Source organism: Delphinus delphis, chromosome 20 (assembly GCF_949987515.2).
Source record: "Delphinus delphis chromosome 20, mDelDel1.2, whole genome shotgun sequence".
NCBI classification, from domain to species: domain Eukaryota; kingdom Metazoa; phylum Chordata; class Mammalia; order Artiodactyla; family Delphinidae; genus Delphinus; species Delphinus delphis.
In genome coordinates, this window is record NC_082702.1 from 1,459,422 (window position 1) to 1,484,131 (window position 24,710).

Sequence of the window (24,710 nt, forward strand, 5' to 3'; positions counted from 1 at the left end):
TGGCTGTGAGGGCCGGAATGATGGCGTCACAGAAAAGGGGCGTTACTGGCTCGCGTTGTCAGGGGCGGGACTTCCTGCGCCGGAGGAGCGGGGTTTTCTTTGTGGTGAGGCTGGTGTGTCCCCCACCTGTGGGTCCCCCACAGGGGTCCCCCACCCACTACGAGCTCTTCCCGGGACTTAGGGAAGGAGCGGGGAGGACAGCCTGGAGGGCCCACCTGTGCCTTTGTACGACCTGGGGGAGGGTCAGCTAAGCCCGCTGGACCCGCCGGTCTCCGGCGCCCTCACGTGGCCCTACGCTCCCCGCGGTGCGATGGCAGCGCTGGTGACCCCGGCGCAGGTGAGTGGAAGGTGCTCCAGGCCACGCCCGCTTGGACCCCACCCAAGTGGCCGAGGCGCCCTGCTGTGCAGGATGGTGGTGTCCTGTGAGTCGTCACCTTGTCCTCCCCAGGGCATTGTTTGTCGGAGCCTCGGGATGGGGTCGCTTGTGCTCCGGGTGGGAATCCAGGTTAGGAGCTTCAGGCGGAGTGTCTCATTTCTGTCAGTCAGTGGGACACTGTGTGGTAGGGAGAGATGTGGTTTCTCGAATCTCCCTGACCCCATACCGCTGGCGTGGAAGGACCCGCAGGGAGGAGTGCAGGCCGCACAGTCCGGAGACCTTTCTGTGTGTTGCGGCCCCACCCCTTCCCGAGTCTAGGACCTTGAGCAGCTTTCCCTGTTGCCCTTGGTTTCTGTTTTCTCGGGCACAAAACAGGAATATTAAAGTTCCTCCAACTGGGTTTGAGGGAACTAGAAAAAGCACATGGGTGACGTGTATCCCCCCGCGTCCAGCACGGTGCAGGGAGCATTGCTCTGGTTCTCTTTCCACGGAGGTGCCTCTTGAGCCTTTGCTGATGTTAGAGGCTCATTCCTGGGAGAATCTGACCCTTGGGTTTCCCAGCTGTGTAACCTCTACAGAGATAAGGGCTGGGGTGGGGAAGAGGCAGGAGTAGCCTGCAGCAGCTTGGGGATTGCAGCCCTGCTAGGATAGAAAAGGTGTCAGGAAAGACAGGGCGCCCAGAAGGCCAAGGAATTTGTCTTTCAGTTTACAGCCAGTCGAACTGGCTTCCCACTGAATCTGTTTTCCTGTTTGAGGTTCAGTTACATATGGTAAGTGGTGATAGTGTGCAGGAGTGTGGTGTCCCTTTGGACATTAAAACACAACAGGTCCTGGGTAATTCCATAGCCGTGACCCTGAGTACCCTCATCATAGTCCTGATCGCTGTCAGGACTTGTCTTATTTGTTAACTTCCCATTCACTTGGCTCCTTCCTCACTTTATATCAGACTCACTCCAGTGTACTGTCCTGAAAGAGGCTTTTCGTGGTGCCCTGTCTAAAGCAGACTGTAACCTCTTGTCATCTCGCGCTATTTTCTTGACTTTGGAATCTTTGGGTCCCTGTGACATTGTCTTGTTCATTTATTTAGTTGCTTGTTTAGGATCTCTTCCCAGCCCCTGAGCATGAGCACCTGTTGCTGCTTAGGACATAGAACAACAACCTGGGCTTATAAAAGGTACTCAACAAATGGTTCAGTGAATGAATGGGTCTCCCCCTCAGGTGCTTGCCTCACACTTATAATAAATGCAGTCTTTCTCCCAACTATATATGGCCCACAGTGCTCTCTCTACTTGATCTGCCCCTTGCTTACCTCCAAGGTTTTTTCCCTCCATTTTTCCCTCACTCACCGCACGTGGCCAGGCAGTCCTGAACTTGTTAAACTCCTGCCCAGTTTCCAGCTTCAGCTTGCACTTCTCTTTGTCTGGGGCCCTGTTCCCCGATCTCTGCAGGGCTATCTCTCCCCACCCTTCCTGTGCATCAGTGTCACCTCTTAGGATAGTCTTTTCCTGGCTGTTTTATAATAATTCTGGCTAAGGTACCCCTGCCCCCACCTGCCAATCTTCTGGCAACTCTGTTCCCGCTTTTACTGGATGTTCAATTCCCACTTCTGCTCCTTAAATTTGAGGTTGTGGCTGATTTTCTAGAGCTGCCTGGGGCTCAGACCTCTGGCTGTGACACGGAGGTGATGATGGCATTTACCTCATGGGCTGTGGGAGGATTAGTAAGAGTCACAAAATACATTGAACACATAACTGTGCCAGGCAGTCCAGCATCTCACATGTAAACATTTTCTCTTTAGTTCTCCAAATGGCCTGGTGAAGTGGGACTGATTGTTCTATTGATGCAGAAATCGAGGCTTAGAGAAATGATGGGATGTCCTCCCTGTGGTCACACTGGCAGGAAGTGTCAAATTCCAGACTCTTGATTCAAACCCTGGAAGTCTGGTTCCCGAGCAAGGAATCTTATTGTGTAAAGGCCTCAACTTGGGGCAGGTGCACTGTGAGGACCAGGGAGGCTTAAGTGCTATCACTTTACTGTTACCATTGTTGGAATTATCATCATGATCATTTTCCCAGAGCACTTACCATCTCTCCCCAGTCCTCATGGAACACCACTGTCTGTGTCACTGTGACACTGTCTGTGTCATCTCCAGTGGCTTCCTTCATGGGAGGCTTTTCTCTCAGCCACAATTGCATTATGTTCCAAGGTTGCATCTGCTTCCCCCTTGAGCCCAACACAGAACTTGGCGATCCAGAGGCCTCGGTGATTCAAGCCTGGGTTTCTCTGCATCTTCACCAGCAACAGAGTGACAGGGTTGATCCCAGCCAAGTGCACAAGGCCAACACCACTACTTGTGTTTGACTCTCCAGGTGGTGGTGACCTTTAAGAATGTGGCTGTGACCAAGTGGAGTGGGGACAACTTGACCTGGACCAGAGGACTCTGTACCAGGATGTGATGCTGGAGACCTGTGAGCTACTGTTCTCACTGGGTAAGTGCTCAGCTCTCACACCTGTGAGGGACCCCACCCACCTTGTTTCTGGGCTGATCAGGAAGGACACAGGAGTCACCTTTCCTCCTCCCCACAGGTCCTGCAGTTTTCTGGTCCCTTCTCCTGCCTGGTCTCGCTGTGTCTGTAGCAGTGATTGGTGGGATAGAAACAATGTCCTTCTGAACACCAGCCCCCATCCCAGTGCCCAGCACCCTTGGACCTCAGTCTGAGGTCCCTGTTCCTGATTCCACAGGAGGGAAGCTGACTGGCCCAGCCTGCTGAGGTCAGGTGTCCCCACAGCCCAGTTAGCAGGGCTGTTCTCAGAAGAGAGGGTGAGTCAGGCAGACCCCTACATGGCATTTGTCGTCAGTGCCACCCAGGGATCTTCCTAAACAGCACAATCTTTGTTCAAAGGTCCCTGGTGTCTACATGATCCTCACATGTTTCCTGTGGCCTGGGCAGATTGCTATGTGACAATATTTGGAGGGCCAGGGAAAGATTCCCCAGGAAGCTGTATAGGCTCTGAATCATCAAACAACAAATAGGACTATTTGTCCCATAGCCTGGATTGATGCGTCCAGGAATCAAGGGGTAGATATGTGAGTGGCACCACTGACAGTTATCCATAGAGAGGCACTAGGGAAAATTTTTGCTTCCTGTCTTCATGAAGCACTGATTGTGTAGAGGTCTTAGTTGCAAAGGGAAGAGTGCTTTCACTACTGCAGTAGAATGATTCCATTGTCCTGGAGAGTAACACTGCCAGTCTGCCACTGTGCACTACTCATGCTTCTGAATCAACAGGAAAAGTAAGAGTTACTGTGCTGGCTCTGGTGACTGAATGTGATTATCAGGTGCAAATTGGACTATACTTCCCACTGGTACTTGCACAAAGGAAGTGTGTGTCTGGAATGCAGAGATCCCTTAAGATGTCTTGTCATGATCTATGGTAAAGTCAATGGAAAACTATCCACAACCTACTTCAGGCAGGACAACTCATGGCCCAGACCCTTCAGGAAAGAATGCTTTGGTCACCCCACCAGGGAATAAAAAATAATCATTCGAGGGCTTCCCTAGTGGCGCAGTGGTTGAGAGTCCGCCTGCCGATGCAGGGGGCACGGGTTCGTGTCCCGGTCCGGGAGGATCCCACATGCCACGGAGCGGCTAGGCCTGTGAGCCATGGCCGCTGAGCCTGCGTGTCCGGAGCCTGCGTGCCACAGCGGAAGAGGCCACAACAGTGAGATGCCCCCGTACCGCAAAAAAAAGAAGAAAAAAAGACCATTCGAGGTGCTGCTGAGGACAAAAGGAGCATGGAATGGATTGTGGAAGAGCTACATATTAGTTAGCTCATGTGACCATTAACAGAAGTGAGGATAGTAATCAGTAATGTCATGAGTATTTCTTCCTAATTTTTTTTTTCGGTACGCGGGCCTCTCACTGTTTTGGCCTCTCCCGTTGCGGAGTACAGGCTCCGGACGTGCAGGCTCAGCGGCCATGGCTCACAGGCTCAGCCGCTCCACAGCATGTGGGATCCTCCAGGACCGGGGCACGAACCCGTGTCCCCTGCATCAGCAGGCGGACTCTCAACCACTGCGCCACCAGGGAAGCTCCAGCCAATATCTTTTTCTTCCTTCTTTCACGCCCTTGTCATTTAACAGATGATGTGTTGACTTCACATCACAGTATTTAAGTATTGTTAAATTTATATCATAGTATTTGGTTATAGGATATCAAGGAGGAGAGTGAATGTTACCCAGGGAATCTGTCTCCTTTCTGAAGAAAGAGTTATTGTATTTTTGGTTGTACACAGGATAGTTGTATCATGACCTTGTTGTTGTCTTTATTTGGAGATAAGGAGTGGTTTAAGTTTGTATGGTGCCAAGTTGACAAGAGGTGAACTTGTGATGATTAATTTTATATATCAACTTGACTCGGCTGTGATACCTGAATATTGTTCAAATACCAGTCTAGATTTCACTGTGAAGCTTTTTTTTAATGGAGTAAATACCTATATTTTTATTTGTAATTTTTAAATTTATAGACCAAACACATGTGCGAAAAGAATGGCCTCAATTTAATGGCATGTTGTCCCTTAAAAAAGTAGAAAAATAAGACAAAGCCAAATTAAACAAGACTTTGGTTCAATATTATACTGGAAATTTTAATAAAACTAGACTTCTATTCAATATTGAGATGGAGGTTATTGTCACAATAATGAGGCAATAAAAAGTAAAATTACTCACATTGCTAAGGAAAAAATAAAACTGATCTACGGAGAAAACTCTATGGGATCTCCAAACAAAGCATAACCCAGAATAAACATATACAATGGAATACTACTCAGCCATAAAAAAGAATGAAATTTTGCCATTTGCAACAACATGGATGGACTTGGAGGGTATTATGCTAAGGGAAATAAGTCAGATAAAGAAAGACAAATACTGTATAATATCACTTATATGTGGAATCTTAAAAATACAACAAACTAGTGAATATAACAAAAAAGAAGCTGACTCACAGGTACAGAGAACAAACTAGTGGTTACCTGTGAGGAAAGGGAAGTGGCGAGGGGCCATATAAGGGTAGGGGAATCAGAGGTACAAACTGTGATGTACAAAATAAGCTACAAGGATGTATTGTACAACACAGGGAATATAGCCAATATTCTATAACTATAAATGGAGTACAACCTTTAAAAATTGTGAATCACTATATTGTACTCCTCTAATTTATATAATATTGTACATCAGCTATACTTCAATAAAAAACAAAACATAACATTAACCAAAAGACCCTGCTAGAACGACTGAGTATCTGAAGCTTGAAGAATTCAAGATCCATATAAAAGAAACCATTCTATTTGCAATAGCAATAAACAGTTGAGAACTTCAGATCCCCCCTCCCCGCCCCAAATGTCTGTGTTGAAATGTACCAGGGACTTGTTTTAATCATGCACTGTGAGACATGCAGACATGGAAGTTACTTTGAAGAAGGACACTTACACGGTTCCCTAGAAACAGGAAGCACAGCATGTCTTACTGGGCCGCATATGCTGGGCCTCCACCTTCTGCTCAGGAGGCAGGTCAAGAAGAGCATGGCTCACAGCCTTGAAAAATTCTGGCAGACTTTGGGTTTCAGGGGTCATCCCTAGTTGCCATCCAGAAGAGGATCTTCACCCAATCATGAGGCACCTTTATGGCATTGGAGGACTTCCAGTCACCAGAATTGGGATAAATGAATGTCTGTTCTTCATAAATCACCCAGTCTATGGTGTTCTGTTATAGCAGACCTATAAGACTAAGACAGACAGTTTGAAATTTTTCAGCGGCCTCTGTTTTGGAAGGGTGGACACTAGTTGTCCCGTACCTAGCTCTGGTATAGGTACCAGAGCTAGGTACGGTATAGGGCAGGGAGGATTATTGGTTTGGTATGTGAGTTTGATAAGGTTATGGTTGGGGGTATGGGCTCCAGATTGGTCGGTTTGTGTATAACAAGCATGCTTATAGGGGAGGGATTTTTTACCTGCAGGAATTAACTAGCTCTGAGAGGGATAGCCTTGCCAGGAATAAGGCCCCAAAGGCCAGAGTAGGAAAAATACAAAAAAATAAGAAAATATAGTCAATACAATTAAAATTTAGCATACCATCAGATGTAGAAAATACATGCAAGATGGGTAAACAGAATTTTAAAAATTAGAGAAAAAAAATTAAGACCCAAGTAAAAGGAGAGATATCTCACATTTACGGATTGTAACGCTCAATATTTCCTTCTAAATTGATCTATGTGTTAAGTGAAATCCAAGTCAAAATCTCGGTAAGCTCTTTTTTTTTTTAATAGAAATTGCGAAGTGGATTCTACAATGAAAATGCAAGTGCAAAGGACCAAGAATAGCCAAACAACCTGGAAACAAGAAAGTGCTAGCATAAATACAAATAGATAAATGTAAGGGAATAGGAGGTCTAGAAATAAACATACACACAACTGATCAGTTGTTTTTCAGTGAAGGGACAAAAGCAATTTGGTATAGAAAGAATGATTTGTTAGATCAGTGTGTGGTAGCAGTTGGGTACGCAATTGGGTATGCAAAGAGAACTTATAAAAATTAAATAACTATGGATCATAGACATATATAGAAAAACCTAAAACTGCGAGAGTTACAAAATACTGGGTTGGCCAAAAATATTGGTTCGGGTTTTTCGGTAGCATCTTACGGGAAAACCTGAACGAACTTTTTGGTCAACCCGATAAAACAGGAACGCAGGTTTTGACCTTGTGTGGAAGTCACAAGCCCTACGTCCTCTCCAGTATTGCATGTGCTGACTCTACACCAGTCACACCTTTTTTCTATCTACCTCCTCTCATCCAAAGCCCAACCCCACCTCTCCCACCACAGCCCAAGAGACTCCCAGCTGGCCTCATTTACTCTTGTCTTTTCCATTATGGTTTATTACAAGATATTGAATATAGTTCCCTGTGCTCTACAGTAGGACCTTGTTGTTTATCTGTATATAGTAGTTTGTATCTGTTTATCCTAAGCTCCTAACTTATCCCTTCCTCCACTCCCTTTCCCTTTTGGTAACCTTAAGTTTGTTTTCTGTATCTGTGAGTCTGTTTCTTTTTCTGTTTTTTTTTTCTTGTAGAATCTTTTATTTCAGTGATTAAAAGAACGCACTAAACGGAAACTATGCTGATTTACATTAGGCATGCACATCTACCTGAAACGGCTGTTAGTTTTTGAGTGGCCTAAATCTTTATAACTTATTTTTTCATTTAGGCACATCTTTCAATTTTTTTGGACCCCAATATACAGGGTAAGTTAACTTCTTCCTTGTGGCAGTTTAGTATGAGAATTATGTTCACTGGCTAGATTCCTTTAACCAAAGGCCTCTAGACTCTCAGGTTACCTGTACTAGCTCAAGACTGTAATTTATATAGATATTTAAGTGAATCACAGTATAAGGGAGAGAGATAATCTAGAAAGGTGAAATGTACTGTATGAATATTCAATACATCTTTTTTTCCAGCACTGATAGTCAAACACTAGATAAGGAGGGCTACAGTCAAGTACCAAATTACTCTTTCCCCTGCTGCTGCCCTTTCTGAGAGACACAAAGACGTATGTCGATCTCTCTAGAAATCTGAAACGAATCCACACAAATAACAGATTATTACTTATGTGGCCCCACTATCAAATTATAGAGCAGTTCCCCTATTAAAATTGTAGGGAGCAGTTAATGGGACTATGAGAAAAGCTTCATCCCACATAGAGTAATATACATCTAGTAGAATTTTCCATTCATCTGTCATTTGTTTTCCCCAGATTAGCATTAAAAAACACAACCCCAAACACATTTGACCCTCAAACACCCCTCCCACAAAAAAATTGGTCTTTGTTCATTCTCAGATGACAGGATGTCCCAAGAGTGACAAAGTGGGAGCCGATCCCCCACCTTTTCTTCAACCATCCCATCAACTGCTCTTCTTTTCTTGAACTACCTTCCTTTTCCAAAGAGGTAATGCTGAAGTCAGTCAGAACAGCTTTCTGAGAAGACTGGCTTGGATTTCTGGGTCTGTTACAGTCGATTCAAGTTGAATTGGCTTGTATCAATGAAGCGCCCAATGCAGTTCACAAAACAGGCCTCAGCCAGACTGTCCAACTTTGGCCCAGGCTTGTCTGTGCACTTTTCCCAAAAAAGTTTCGTCATCTGGTGCACCAGCTGCTGGAAGCGCTGCTTCTGAGTCTCTACGTCCATGAAATGCTGCAGCTGCCAGTCAACCGAGCCCAAACCCACTGTGGAGGAAGATGAGGAGGAATCCATCCCAGCGCGGCCACGCGTGCTGAGACGAACTCCGCACCAACTCACCAACCTTCATGTCTGCTTCTGTTTTGTTTTGTTTGTTAAGATTTTTTAATATTTTATTTATTACCATTTATTTTTGGCTGCATTGGGTTTTCGTTGCTGTGCACGGGCTTTCTCTAGTTGTGGCGAGTGGGGCTACTCTTTGTTGGGGTGCGCGGGCTTCTCATTGTGGTGGCTTCTCGTTGCAGAGCACGGGCTCTAGGCGTGCAGGCTTCAGTAGCTGTGGTGTGCATGCTCAGTAGCTGTGGTTAGAGGGCTCTAGAGCGCGGGCTCAATAGTTGTGGTGCACGGGCTTAGTTGCTTCGTGGCATGTGGGATCTTCCCAGACCAGGACTCGAACTCATGTCATTGGCAGGCGGCTTCTTAACCATGGTGCTACCAGGAAGCCCCTGTTTCTGTTTTGTAATAAGTCCACTTGTATCATATTTTAGAGTCCACGTATAAGGGATATCATATGGTATTTGTCTTTCTCTTTCTGGCTTACTTTGCCTAGTATGATAACCTCTAGGTCCATCCATGTAGCTGCAAATAGCATTATTTCATTCTTTTTTATGGCTGAGTAGTATTCCATTGTGTGTGTGTGTGTGTGTGTGTGTGTACACACACCACATCTTTATCCTTCCATCTGTTGGACATTTATGTAGTTTCCATGTCTTGACTATTGTAAATAGTGCTTCTGTGAACATAGGGGTGCATGTATCTTTTTGAATTAGTGTTTTCTCCAGATGTATGACCAGGAGGGGGATTGCTGGATCATAAGGTAACTCTATTTTCAGTTTTTTAAGGAACCTCCATACTGTTCTCCATAGTGGCTTTACCAGCTTACAAACTCACCAACAGCATAGGAGGGTTTTCTTTTCACTACACCCTCTCCAGCATTTATTTGACTTTTTCATGGTGGTCATTCTGACCAGTGTGTGGTGACATCACATTATAGTTCTGATTTGCATTTCTCTACCAACTAGTGATGTTGAGCATCTTTTTATGTGCCTATTGGCCATCTGTATGTTCTTTGAAGAAAAGTCTATTTAGGTCTCTGTCCATTTTTTTGTTGGGTTATTTGTTTTTTGTTATTGAGTTGTATGAGCTGTTTATATATTTTGGAAATTAAGCCCTTGTCAATCACATTGTTTGCAAATATTTTCTCCCAGTCCGTAGGTTGTCTTTTCATTTTGTTTGTGGTTTCCTTTGTTGTGCAAGAGCTTATAAGTTTGATTAGGTCCCATTTGTTTATTTTTGCTTTTATTTCTTTTGCCCTGACCTAACAAAACATTGTTATGGTTTATGTCAGAGAATGTTTTGCATATGTTCTCTTCTAAAAGTTTTATGGTATCATGTCTCATGTTTAAGTCTTTAAGCCATTTTGAGTTTATTTTTGTGTATGGTATGAGGGAGTGTTCTAACTTCATTGATTTACATGTGGCTGTCCAGCTTTCCCACCACCACTTCCTGAAGAGATTGTCTTTTTTCCATTGTATATTCTTGCCTCCTTTGTTGAAAATTAATTGACCATAGGTGTGTGGGTTTATTTCTGGGCTCTCTCTTCTGTTCCATTGATCCATGTGTCTGTTTTTATGCCAGTACCATGCTGTTTTGATGACTATAACTTTATAGTATTGTCTGTGGTGTGGGAGGGTTATGCTTCCAGCTTTTTTCTTTTTCCTCAGGATTGCTTTGGCAATATGGGTCTTTTATGGGTCCATATAAATTTTAGAATTTTCTTGTTCTAGTTCTGTGAAAAATGTCGTGGGTAATTTGATGGAGATTTCATTGAATCTGTAGATCGCTTTGGGTAGTATGGCCATTTTAACATTATTAATTCTTCTAACCCAAGATCATGGGATAGCTTTCCATTTCTTTGAATCATCTTCAGTTTCTTTTATCGGTGTTTTATAGCTCTCAGCATATAAGTCTTTTACCTCCTTGATCAGGTTTATTTCTAAGTATTTTAATTTTTTTTTAACCCCACATTTGTTTATTTATTTATTGTTGGCTGTGTTGGGTCTTCGTTTCTGTGTGAGGGCTTTCTCTAGTTGTGGCAAGCGGGGGCCACTCATCATCACGGTGCACGGGCCTCTCACTATTGCAGCCTCTCTTGTGGTGGAGCACAGGCTCCAGATGTGCAGGCTCAGTAGCTGTGGCTCACGGGCCTAGTTGCTCCGTGGCATGTGGGATCTTCCCAGACCAGGGCTCGAACCCGTGTCCCCTGCATTAGCAGGCAGATTCTCAACCACTCTGCTACCAGGGAAGCCCAAAGTATTTTAATTTTTTTAATGAAATTTTAAAAGGGATTGTTTTCTTACTTTCCCTTTCTGATATTTCATTGTTAGTGTAAAGAAGTGCAGCTGATTTTTGTGTGTTAATCTTGTATCCTGCTACCTTGCTGAATTCAGTTATCAGTTCTAGTAGTTTTTGTGTGGAGTCTTTAGGGTTTTCAATATATAGTATCATGTCATCTGCATATAATGAGAATTTTACATCTTTCCTTTCAATTTGGATACATTTTATTTCTTTTTCTTGTTTGATTGCTCTAGCTAGGACTTCCAATACTATGTTGAATAGAAGTGGTGAGGGTGGGCGTCCTTGTCTTGTTCCAGATTTTAGCAGGAAGGCTTTCAGCTTTTCACCATTGAGTATTATGTTGGCTGTGGGTTTGTCATAAGTAGCTTTTCTTTTTGGCTGCATTGGGTCTTTGTTTTTGCGCGCGGGCTTTCTCTAGTTTCAGTGAGTGGGGGTTACTCTTTGTTGCAGTGCATGGGCTTCTCATTGTGGTGGCTTCTCTTGTTACAGAGCATGGGCTCTAGGCACATGGACTTCAGTAGTTGTGGCACACGGGCTCAGTAGTTGTGGCTCGCGGGCTCTAGAGCACAGGTTCAGTAGTTATGGTGTACAGGCTTACTTGCTCCACGGCATGTGGGATCTTCCTGGACCAGGGTTCGAACCCGTGTCCCCTGCATTGGCAGGCAGATTCTTAAACACTGTGCCACCAGGGAAGTCTCATAAATAGCTTTTATTATGTTGAGATATGTTCCCTTTATACCCACTTTGGTGAGAGTTTTTATCATGAATGGATGTTGAATTTTATCAAATGCTTTTTCTGCATCTATTGAGATGGTCACGTGGTTTTTGTCTTTTCTTTTCTTGATGTAGTGTATTACATTGATTGATTTACATATGTTGAGCCATCCTTTGATCCTGGGACGAATCCAGCTTGATCCTGCTGTATGATCTTTTTTATGTGTTGTTGGATTTGGTTTGCTAATATTTTGTGGAGAATTTTTGCATCTATATTCGTCAATGATATTGGCCTGTAATTTTCTTTTTTGGTGGTGTTTTTGTCAGGTTTTTGTATCAGGGTGGTGGTAGCTTCATAGAATGACTTTGGGAGTGTTCTGTCCTCTTCAGTCTTTTGGAAGACTTTGAGATGGATTGGTGTAAGTTCTTCTTTGTATGTTTGGTAGAAATTGACCTTATTTACTCTTTAGCTAATCTATCATCCAGTCTGACACTCTTTAGGTTTCACCAGGAGTTATCACAAAACTCTGAGCCTGTAGAGAGGAAAACAGCACCAGGTCTTATCTCAGTGTCATCTGATTCCATTTACTGCTTTGCCTCTCAATAAATCTCTTATTCATCTCCTTGGAATTTCATGTCACTTCTGGATCTTCATCTGAGGCCAGCTCCCGCACCACATGCGCACGCACGCACACACACACACACGCACACGCACACACACACACACCTCTCCCTCTTTCTCTCTCTCTCCCTCTCTCTCTCTCATGGTCACTGTACTTCCTAACCTGTCTTAGTGATGATGACAGCCTCCTCCCGCACCCTCTACACACACTCATGCAAACACACACACTCTGTCTCATGGTCGCTGTACTTCCTAACCTGTCTTAGTGATGATGACAGCCACCACCCCTGTCCAGGGGTCCAGGCAAGTGAGCCAGTCCATGCAGAATACCCTCCCTTCAGCCTTAATGGCATTGCCACATAACCTGTGGGGTGTTCCTCTTAAGTCTGACATAGTCCACGTGCCAATCTCCTGCTTATGGGTATCTTTACATGAACCCCCTCCTTCCCTGAACTCCAGGTGTATATTTCACATGCCCACTAACACCTCCACTTAGAGATGCCTGCAATACCTCAGACTCAGCATGGTGACACCTAACTCCTGATAGTACTGCTGGTAATTACTCCTGCTATTGACTTTGCATCTTTCGCCTAAAGCCAAACTTCCTGGATTTATGTGAGACTTCTCTCGCCCTTACAGCAGTGATCATTCCTACTAAAAAACTCAACCTAATACTACAAGCAACTTCTTAGAAAATATTTGGACATAAAGGTAAAAGTCTTTAGGGACTTCCCTGGTAGTCCAGTGACTAAGACTCGGTGTTCCCAATGCAGGAGGCCCGGGTTCGATCCCTGGTCAGGGAAATAGATCCCACATGCAACAACTAAGAGTTAGCATGCCACAGCTAAAGATCCCACACGCAGCAGCTAAAGATCCTGCACGCTGTAACGAAGATCCCGTGTGCCGCAACTAAGACCTGACACGGCCAAGTAAAATATAAATAAGTAAATAAATATTTAACAAACAAAAAGGTAAAAGTCGTTATCTCATGCTGGGAATGAAGCTACAATAAAAATTTTATGGCAACAGTACTAAAATGATTATGGTACCCTCCCAAATAATTCAAAATAGAAACAATATTCCGTTGGAAAATAAATTTTTAATTAATGCAAAAAATGTAATTTCCATGAGGGAGAGAAAGATTGCTATTTATCCAGTGATAGGGGCAGTGTCTGGCAATAGCAAGCACTCCATAAATAAAATGATGGGTACAGATTTCCTGATTTTTTTTTTTTTAGCCACGCCACATGGCTTGTGGGATCTTAGTTCCCCAAATAGGGATCAAGCCCGTGCCCCCTGCAGTGGAAGTGGGGAGTCTTAACCACTGGACCACCAGGGAATTCCCTTCCTGATTCTTTCTTGAATGCCCCATTCCCCTGTCCCTGCTTCCATCCCAGCAAATGCTTACCTGGTTTTGTGGGCAATCCAACCATGATTGGCCGAAGCCAGGTCAGTATTTGTTAATTGGATTGCACAGAACTGAAGAGGGGGCGTACCCCATACCACAAGATCACCTGAGGCGGGGATGCAGTGCCTACATCAGCCCCATCTGGGCTGGAGCTGATCTCCATGGTTACAAATAGAGCACAACGTGTGTTCCTGTCCGTTTTAGTATTGTGGCCACAAAATTTTTATTATAGCTTCATTCCCAACGCTTTTGAACAAAAAAATTTGTTGGACTTTTACCTTTATATCCAAATATTTTGTAAGAAGTTGCTTGTAGTATTAGGTTTGTGGGAAAGAGAAGATCTGGGGTGTAATCTACCCGAGACCAAATTTCTCATTGTGCTGATCACTGTTTCTGAATCCTTCTCCCCTTGTTGTGTCCAGATATTTAGAATGAATAAGTTAGAAGGCAGTGGCGGTACAGTCATGTGCATTGATGTCTGGGCAATGGCTGTCTTTCTCACAGGGCTAAATTACAAGGGTAAGTTTGATCATCATGAATCACTGGGGTGGGGGGGCTGTTCATTATACACAGAGGCTGCACCCACTGAAAACAGCCTAAACATGTTGTTATTTTCTCTTTCCCAAATTTGCCACTTCATACCCACAAATAAAAGACTTAGTCTGTTAGCCTTTACAAAGATTTAAAGAACATTATATAATTTCTAAGTACCCATACAATATAATAATATATATTCACCTTGCTTGGATGAGGGCATTCATTCATTCAGTAGATATTTATTGAACACCTAATATGGGCCAGGCATTGTGCTAGGTGCTCAGTGAATATTGATACATGAAAAAGAGACCAAAAGTGTATAGATCTTAAACAAGTGTAAGAAGGGGTTTCCCCAAAGTCCTTGAAGGATTTGACTTTGCTATACATGTCTTCCTGACTTCTGTCCTCTGCTCTGAGCACAACCCTTCACCACTAGACCCACTTCCACAAAAAAAAGACTACTTCTGCATGTTGCCAATGGGTTGTGCATGACAATGGGCAGTATTTATGTAGGCAGCACAGACAGTAGCTTTTCACTTAATGTAGCAATAACACAATATTAATCAATGGGCACTGCCTTCCATAGCGATTGAACAAATGCTTGACGTGTGTCAGGTCTCTTAATCCAAAAGCCACAGAGAGAGTGCAAAATGGGGAAAATCTGCATCTGAGAAGGAACACTGCTAAGGAAAAATGAATTTGTTTTCAATTTGGCTTAAATCAGGTGTGGGATTCTACCCTCCTTTTGGATCCCCAAATAGGAGAATCTTAGCACATAGATAATCACAAACTGTGTGAGAGTTGAAATGCCTGCCCTGCTGGAAGGCGGCGCCAGGCTCACAGAGGCACACATCTGTCTCAAAGTCACCCTGCCCTTTGCAAATGGCAAAGATATCTTCACATGTTCCGAGTTCCCCTTATTTCAAGGCTACATCATGTGAACTCCATTTAAAACAATGTGATTTTGCACTCCTGTAATGGATACCATGAACACATTGAGATGTGAGAGTATGGGACAGGGTGGGGGAAACTTTCTACCAGTGTGCGGAAACTAGGGAACAGTTCTGAGGCTCAGGATAGGAGAAATAGGTACATGGCCCCAGTGGCTTAAACCTCAGTCCTTGAAGGATGTGCCCCCACCACCATTCATAGAAGTCCTAGCCACAGCAGCTAGGCAAGAAAAATAAAAGGCATCCAAATTGCGAAGTGAGGAAACATTGGAATCATAATGGAGTAATTATAGTTCAGGTGTACAAAACGGATTGGGAAGACTATTGAGGTTCTAGTCTCAGACACATCCCTGTACCACTGAGAACTTGAACTTTTTGTGAAGTACCAAACCCCAGGACACCTACAGCTATATTTAGAACAACACCTGCTGGGTGTAACTTTATGGTCTCAAGGTTCCCCTTTGTCAGTTCAAGAATTTCAGACCCCAACCAATCCTTGTTTAGCAAGCACTCTTCTTGCCATCTCTAAATAATTCCTTACAAACAACATATGTAACTAACTGCCCTTGCAGTTTTTTGCCTGTGTAAGCTTCCTGCATTTTGTAATCCAGAGGAACACAGTTCAGGTGCTTCTTGAACCTGTGTCTCCCAGGCTGTAGTCTAATAAACCACAAATAAATGCCTCTTTATTTCAATAAGGTCTCCATTTCTGAAATTTAGGTTAACATTGCTTGGTGTAGTTGGTATTACCCAGTGTGACCTCCAGCACTTCTTCAGACTTGGTGTTGGCATTCAGTACCTACATAGACCCATTGCGTTTAGCAATCTTTTCACTCACATAAAGACTGCAGAGAGTCCTCCTGAACCCAAAACTCTCATTTGGTCAAGGTTTAGATCATAAATAAAATTGGGTGTCTCTCAGTGTTGACTTTAGTCCTCCCTTTTGGGAGTGGAGTTTTTATGTTGGTTTTATTTTGTTTTGTTTTAATCTGTGCCACTTGGTAGGAGATTCGGGTTTCAGGTTTCTTTTGATTTTGATGAGTACTCAGAATAATGCCAAGTTCTCATTCAAAACAAAAGAAAACCCTGTCAGCTTTGTGTTTAACACCTGTGGGCCCTCATCCTGTAACGACCTATCTAAATGGGTCCATTTAACCTGGTATGATTTTAAACTGCCCTGGTCAAAATGGGAAGCTTTTGAAATTCCCAAATTTGTCAATCTTCATGCATGCCTAGAAAGAAATACCAGAAACAGAGAAAAATTAATGGAAAACATTTTTTTAAATTTATTATTAAAAATAACAAAGAATAAATTGCTGCACACAGGCTTTCTCTAGTTGCGATGAGCGGGGGCTACTCTTTGTTGCGGTGCACAGGCTTCTCATTGCGGTGGCTTCTCTTGTTGCAGAGCGTGGGCTTCAGTAGTTGCAGCACGCTGGCTCAGTAGCTGTGGCACATGGGCTTACTTGCTCCGTAGCACGTGGGGTCTTCCCGGACCAGGGATCAAACCCATGTCCCCTGCATTGGCAGGCAGATTCTTAACCACTGTGCCACAAGGGAGGTCTCAGAAAGAATGTTTTAATTGATATTTAGAGGTCTCTAAACATAATACTGAGGAAATTGCTTCCCTCCAAGCTGTAATTAAAAATTGACTCAGGCTGTTTCTAAACTTAAGAAATCATGAAATTCTTTACCCCACTCCCATTCCCCTCCCAATTCTGCACCTTCTCCTCCATTCCTTTACCCACCTCTTTCTAAACTCCCTTTTTATTTAACTTACCCCCTCTCTTCTCTTTCTCCACCAGACACCCTCCTCCTCCTCCTCCATCAGTTAACACTCCTGAGCCTAAACCCCACTCAACCCCCCTGTCCGGCAGCCCCTATTAAAACGAAGTCCACCTGAACCTTTTATTGTCTTTGTCCCATGGAGTAAACGTGAACTTAGGGCTATAGCTAAAGAATTCTGTGATTCTTTTTGGACCTCATTTCCTTTGCCAAACAATTTAATCCTGTTATACAAACCTATGAACCAAGCTATTCTGATCCTTATCAACTTATACACATGCTGGTAGGGGAAGGCAGAGCAAAAGAATGGCTTAATAAGATGGATTGGAAAAAACCTATAGAAGACTTCCAAAAGAAAACAACTGAAGATCAAGATAGGGCCAAAGGCTTAGCCAAAACCCTTTACTGGTTATTCCAGAAGTTTCCCCAAATATTACTGATTGAAACATATCCAACTGTGTACTCAAAACCTAAGGAGCCTGTACTTGAATTCTTTGAAAGATTTCAAAAAACTTTCAAACAGTATTCAGGGATGGAAAATGTTAATACCAACTCATGAATGGTTTAGATTAAGAACTTGAAACTTTAGTTAGAAGGCATCAGTGAAATTGGACAGCCATGGATGCCCGTGATTTATGCAGTTTGGCACAGCAGCTGTCCAAGACCATACAAAAATAGCCAAGAAGAAGGCTACTCAAATAATGAGTTTACAGCTTCAGCAATTGACTGGCCAAAAAAGGCCAACACGCCTCCAGTCTTACAAAGAAAGACGCTCCAACACAGAAGACCTTCAAAGGTACCTTTGCTATTATTGCAGAAAAAGCCTGGGAATTTTAAAAGAGCTTGCTATAAATTCAGAAAATCACTCAGAGAGAAAACAAAATCCTGCCAGCCCTTCTCCAAACAAAGGTCCTATGCAACTTCCTTTCTGTCTCACCTAGGGCTGCTCCAAGGAAATACCTGGGGTTTCTCCCTTTCTTCTCACTAACATTCTGGAGAAATTGAATTCACCATTGTTTGAGAGCAGACAGAGCTTTAATTCATACGGGGTACCACTCTTTCTGTTCTCAATCCCAGCACTTTGAAACATTCTCTTCTGTGGAGTACTAAAACAATTTCAATGGTGGGAGTTTCTAAGCACCCTATGACTGTTTTTAAATCTCAACCCACTCCATTCCAACTTGTCCCTGTCACAGAGACACATTCCTTTCTCCTTCTTCCTTCCACTCCTGTACACATCCTCAGAAGAGACCTCTTAGAGGTCCATAATGCACGTTTCCTTCTCACAAAAGGGGGAAATGTTTTACATCTGGAAGAACATTCCAATCAACAAGGCCCTAATGACAAATATTTAGGCCCTGCATGTGAAGTGCCATCATTTTTCTCACATCAGTCATAACCCCAAGAAAGAATGAACTTGTACAAACACTACGGTCTCAAATCTCTGTGGATAGAGGGAAAATTCATTCAGCAACCCCAATCAAAATAGATGTATACTCATCTTAACCCCTCCCCAACATCAAGTAATATCTCGTCAAACAGGAACCTATAAAAGGAATTCAACATATCATAAAAGACTATATTAAACAAGGTCTAGTGATTCCTTGCACCAGTCCTTGCAATACCCCCTTCCTCCCAGTTAGAAAACCTAATGGAAGAGGCATTTTGTTCAGTATTAAATAGCCATCAATAATATAGTCATATCCCGCCATTCAGTAGTCCTTAATTCCCATATCCCTTTATTTGCAGTTCCCACAGACAGCAAGGTTTTCACATGGCTGATTTATGTAGTACTTTCTTTGTTATGCCAGTGGATCCAGACAGCCAATCCTTGTTTGCCTTTACTTGGAATGATCAACAGTACACTTGGACAGTATTGCCCCAGGGATATACGGAGAGTCCTATTTACTTTTCTCAGACCTTAAAATCATACCTTGCAGATGTTACTTTCCCAAATGACTTCACTTTACTCCAATATGTGGATAACTAACTTCTTTGCTCTTCAGGCATACAGGCTTCTCAAAAAGACAGCCTCTAACTACTTGAGCCTGCATTATAGCAAAAGATCAAATTGTTAATATTTATACTGATAACCAGTATGCTTTTTAAAAAAAAAAAAAAAAGAGACATCAGCCACCATGTCCCCTTTTTTTTTAAAATTTTATTTATTTATTTATGTCTGTGTTGGGTCTTCGTTGCTGCGCAGGGGCTTTTTCTCTAGTTGTGGCAAGTGGGGGCTACTCTTTGTTTTGGTGCGCGGGCTTCTCATTGCAGTGGCTTCTCTTCTTGTGGAGCATGGGCTCTAGGCGCACAGGCTTCAGTAGTTGTGGCACACGGGCTCAGTAGTTGTGGCTCACGGGCTTAGTTGCTCCACGGCATGTGGGACCTTCCTGGACAAGGGCTCGCACAGGACAAACTATTAAGAATAGCCAATATGTATTGGACCTTCTGGAAGCTATTAAAATACTAAAACTTCTGGCCATTATAAATATCTCAGGTTAGTCAAGGCTTGGTTCAAAGGAAAGGAAATAATTTAGCCGATACTATAGCAATGACTGCTGCGCTCTGACCCACTTCAAAAAAGCTTTAATTATTACCTAACCTTATGTTAGCTTACGGGATTTACTGGCAGAAACCTAAAACAATGTTTCTCCAGAGGAACAAGACAAATCTTATACCAGGGATGTAAATTTTGGGAAGATCATAATTTATGGTATGGGTCTAACAATACTCCAGTTTTGACTCATAGCCTCCAGGAACATATTATTGAACATACATGGGGGCCCAGATAAAATGATACGTGCAAAACAATGCTACTGAAAACCATCCCACAAAATAGCCACTGAAGTATATTTGAAGTGTAACATTTGTCCAAAACGTAATCCAGGTAAACCCATCCACTTCCCTAAAGATTGTTTTCCTTTGCCTTCAGGACCCTTTGATGTATGGTTAATGGAATTTATCCAACTGCCACCATCTCAGGGATATAAATATGTAGTTGTACTAGTATGCATGTTTTCTCACTGGATTGAAACATTTCCATGTTGCAGGGCTATAGCACTTTTGGTAGGCAAAATTCTTTTGGAAAAAATAATTTCTACATGGAGTATTTCACCTGAGCTTCATAGTAATCAAGGAACTCATTTTACAGGGCAAATTATTCAGTCAATCTGTAAAACTTGGCCTTTTATTCCCCCCCCCCCCCCCCAGTATTTCCACTGCCTCTATCATTCACAGTCCTCCGGGCTAGTGGAACTTACATATAGAACCATTAAGGCTCAATTGGCTAACAAGACATTGAAACAACCTAAATGTCCATCGACAGAAGAATGGATAAAAAAGGTGTACATATATACAGTGGAATACTAGTCAGCCATAAAAAAGAATGAAATAATGCCATTTGCAGCAACATGGATGGAACTAGAGATTATCATACTAAGTAAGTCAGAAAGAGAAAGACAAATACCATATGATATCACTTTTATGTGGAATCTAAAATATGACATAAATGAACTTATGTATAAAAACAGAAACAGACTCACAGACATAGAGAACAGACTTGTGGTTGCCAGGGGGGAGAAGGGGTTAGGGAGGGATGGATTGGGGGTTTGGGATTAGCAGATGCAAACTATTATACAATATATATTGAATAGAATGGATAAACAACAAGGTCCTACTGTGTAGCACAGGGAACTACATCCTGTGATAAACCATAATGGAAAACAATGTGAAAAAGAATATATATATATATATATATATATATATATATATATATATATATATATATATATATATATATATATATATATATATATAACTGAATCACTTTGCTGTTCAGCAGAAATTAATACAACATTGTAAATCAAGTATATTTCAATAATAATAATTTTAAAAAGACTTAATTGGCTAAACTAGTTGAATCTTTTAATCTACCATGGCCGGAAGTCCTGCCCCTGGTATTGCTCAGCCTAAGGTCTACCCCCTTTGGTAAGCACCGACTTTCTTCCTTTGAAATAATTATGGGAAGAACAATGAAAATATATAATGCAGGGGCTTCCCTGGTGGTGCAGTGGTTGAGAGTCTGCCTGCCGATGCACGGGACACGGGTTTGTGCCCCGGTCTGGGAGGATCCCACATGCCGCAGAGCGGCTGGGCCCGTGAGCCATGGCCGCTGAGCCTGCACGTCCGGAGCCTGTGCTCCGCAAGGGGAGAGGCCACAGCAGTGGGAGGCCCGCGTACCGCACAAAAAAAAAAAAATATATATATATATATATATATATATATAATGCACTACATAAGCCCAATGTGGTTAAAGGAGACCTCTTAACATATTGCCAAGAATTAACTAAAAACATTAAAGCTTCATGCTTACTAGTACTAGAATCTTTTATAAGTGAGAAACCTTTAAAAAAAAAAAAGAGTTCCCAGGAGACAAAGACATTAAAGAAAATAATTTACAACCAGGTGATTATATTTATTGGAAAAGACACCTCCCTGGAGATGCTTTGAAACCTCAATGGAAAGAGGTTGTTAATCAGGTATTAACAGGTTGTTCACTAAGCCATGTGCAGCAAAACCTTTGGTGTTCAATCATGGAGTCACGTTTCTCATTTTTAAAAGGCTACCAATCCTGAGTGGACTTCCCAACCCATTGATGACCTTCGTCAGAACAAGAAAAACTTCCCTGGGTCAGAAGCAGATGACATCTGAGTAGACAGCTCATCGCAAGAGTCGAGACCAGGCCTGTAACCCCAACTTTGTTGATAGTTTCAGACTGTTTTTCTTTTTTTTAACTGAGGTACCTATATACTTGACTTTGTCACATTGAGGGTCAGTAAGCCTTTTTACCCCTTCCTCATATTTTCTTTAATCCTGATAATCCTAATATTGGAATTATTCATCTGTCATAAAATCTTTACCTTGAGGAATGACAAATTGAAATTGTAATGGTGTAATCATACTCAGGCATACAAAATGGAGTTGAGCAGCCATTAAGGATCAGATCTCAGACACATCCCGGCATCACTGAGAATTTGAACTTTCTTTGAACTGTACTAAACCCAAGGACACCATCAGCCATATTTAGAACACTCAGAAGCTTCACCCTTCTGGTCTAAAATTTCCCCTTGTAACTGCAACCATTTTGAACCCCAACCAATCCTTGTTAACAAGCTGCCTTATTTCTTGCTTGCTCCAATTATAATTCCTGACAGACAACTATGTAACTCACTATGGCTTGCAGTTTTTGCCTTCCATTTTAACCTTTCTCCATTTTGTAGTATAGTAGAATACAATTCACATGCTCCTTGACTCTGTGTGTCCTGGACTAAATACATTTTGGGGGGTGGGGGGCGGCTTGCAGGATCTTGGTTCCCTGACCAGGGATTGAACCCGCACCCTTGGCAGTGAAAGGGCAGAGTCCTAAACATTGGACTGCCAAGGAATTCCCTCCTGGACTACATTCTTAACAAATCCCAAATAAATGACTTTTTATTTCAATCAAGTCTGTTTCTGAAATTTCAGTTTACAGAAGGAAGAAGTAAAACTCACTATTTGCAGATGGCACGACACTGTATATATAGAAACCCCAAAAACTCCACCAAAGAACTGTTAGAGCTAAGTGAATTGACTAAAATTGCAGAATACAAAATTAGTACACAGAAATCTGTTGTATTTCTGTACACTAATAATGAACTGTCATAGAAATGAAGAAAATAATCGCATTTACAGTTGCATCAAAAAGAATAAAATATCTAGTAATAAATTTAACCAAGGAAGTGAAAGACTTCTAGCTTAAAAACTATAAGACACTGAGGAAATAAATTGAAGATGACACAAACAAATGGGAAGATATACCATGCTCATGGATTGGAATAATCAATATCATGGAAATATACATACTACTCAAAGCAATCTACAGACTCAGTGCAATCCTTATCAAAATACCAATGACATTTTTCACCAGAACTAGAACAAATATTTCTAAAATTTGTATGGAACTACAAAAGACCCCAAATACCCAAAGCAGTCTTGAGACAGAAGAGCAAAGCTGGAGGTATCATGCACCCAGACTTGAAACCATACTACAAAGCTATCATAACCAAAACAGTATGGTCTTGTCACAAAATCAGACACATAGATCAATGGAACAGAGTAAAAAGTCCAGAAGTAAACCCACAGTCATATGGTCAATTTATCTATGACAAAGGAGGCAAGAGTGTACAATTGGGAAAGGACAGTTGCCTCAATAAATGGTGGTGGTAAAACTAGGTAGCTACACGTGAAAGAATAAAACTAGGGGGCTTCCCTGATGCTACAGTTGTTAAGAATCTGCCTGCCAATGCAGGGGACACAGGTCTGAGCCCTGGTCCAGGAAGATCCCACATGCCACGGAGCAACTAAGCCCGTGCACCACAACTACAGAGTCTGCGCTCTAGAGCCTGTGAGCCACAACTACTGAGCCCACATGCCATAACTACTGAAGCCTGTGTGCCTAGAGCATGTGCTCTGCAACAAGAGAAGTCACCACAGTGAAAAGCCTGTGCACTGCAACGAAGAGTAGCCCCCACTTGACGGAACTAAAGAAAGCCCACATGCAGAAATGAAGACCCAACACAGCCATAAATAAATAAATAAATAAATAAATAAATTTATTAAAAAAAAAGAATAAAACTAGACCACTTACACCACATATAAAAATAAACTCAAAATGGATTAAGGACTTAAATTTTTTTTCTTTTTTTTTTTTTGCGGTATGCAGGCCTCTCACTGTTGTGACCTCTCCCGTTGTGGAGCACAGGCTCCGTATGTGCAGGCTCAGTGACCATGGCTCACGGGCCCAGCCGCTCTGCGGCATGCGGGATCCTCCTAGACCAGGGCACGAACCCGTGTCCCCTGCATCGACAGGCAGACTCTCAACCACTGCACCACCAGGGAAGCCCCAAGGACTTAAATTTAAGACCCCAAAACCATAAAACTCTTTAGAAGAAAACATAGGCAGTAACCTCTTTGACATCAGTCTTAGTAATATTTTTTTGGATGTGTCTCCTCAGGCAATGGCAACAGAAGCAAAAATAAATAAGTGGGATCACATTAAACTAAATAGCTTTTGCACAGCAAAGGAAACCACCAACAAAATGAAAAGGCAGCCTACTGAATGGGGGAAGATATTTTCAAATGATATATCCAATAAGGGGTTGATAATCCAAAATATATATAGAACTCATACAACACTATATTTAAAATAAAAAATTTTTTTAAACGGGCTAAGAAGCAGAATAGACATTTTTCCGAAGAAGACATACAGATGGCCAACAGGCACATGAAAATATGCTCAACTTCATTAATCATGACAGAAATGCAAATCAAAACCACAATGAGATACCACCTCACGCATGTCAGAATGGCTTATCAAAAAGAAACAACAGGGCTTCCCTGGTGGCGCAGTGGTTGGGAGTCCGCCTGCCGATGCAGGGGACACGGGTTTGTGCCCTGGTCCGGGAGGATCCCATATGCCGCGGAGTGGCTGGGCCCGTGAGCCATGGCCACTGGGCCTGCGCTCCGGAGCCTGTGCTCCGCAACGGGATAGGCCACAGCAGTGAGAGGCCCGTGTACCAGAAAAAAAAAAAAAGAAACAACAGGACTTCCTAGTGGTGCAGTGGTTAAGAATC

The 24,710-nt window shown here is 42.6% G+C and overlaps 1 long non-coding RNA gene and 1 pseudogene across 1 annotated transcript; one reads left to right on the plus strand and one right to left on the minus strand.

Annotated features, from left to right (window-relative positions):
- Nucleotides 1-70: 70 nt before the first annotated feature.
- Nucleotides 71-23,656, plus strand: LOC132416356 (uncharacterized). Its single transcript, XR_009517568.1, has 3 exons — nt 71-337; nt 2,746-2,865; nt 21,661-23,656. It is a non-coding gene; the product is annotated as an uncharacterized lncRNA (long non-coding RNA).
- The window catches only part of LOC132416347 (zinc finger protein 549-like), a 28,122-nt pseudogene continuing 19,989 nt past the window's right edge, over nt 16,578-24,710 (minus strand).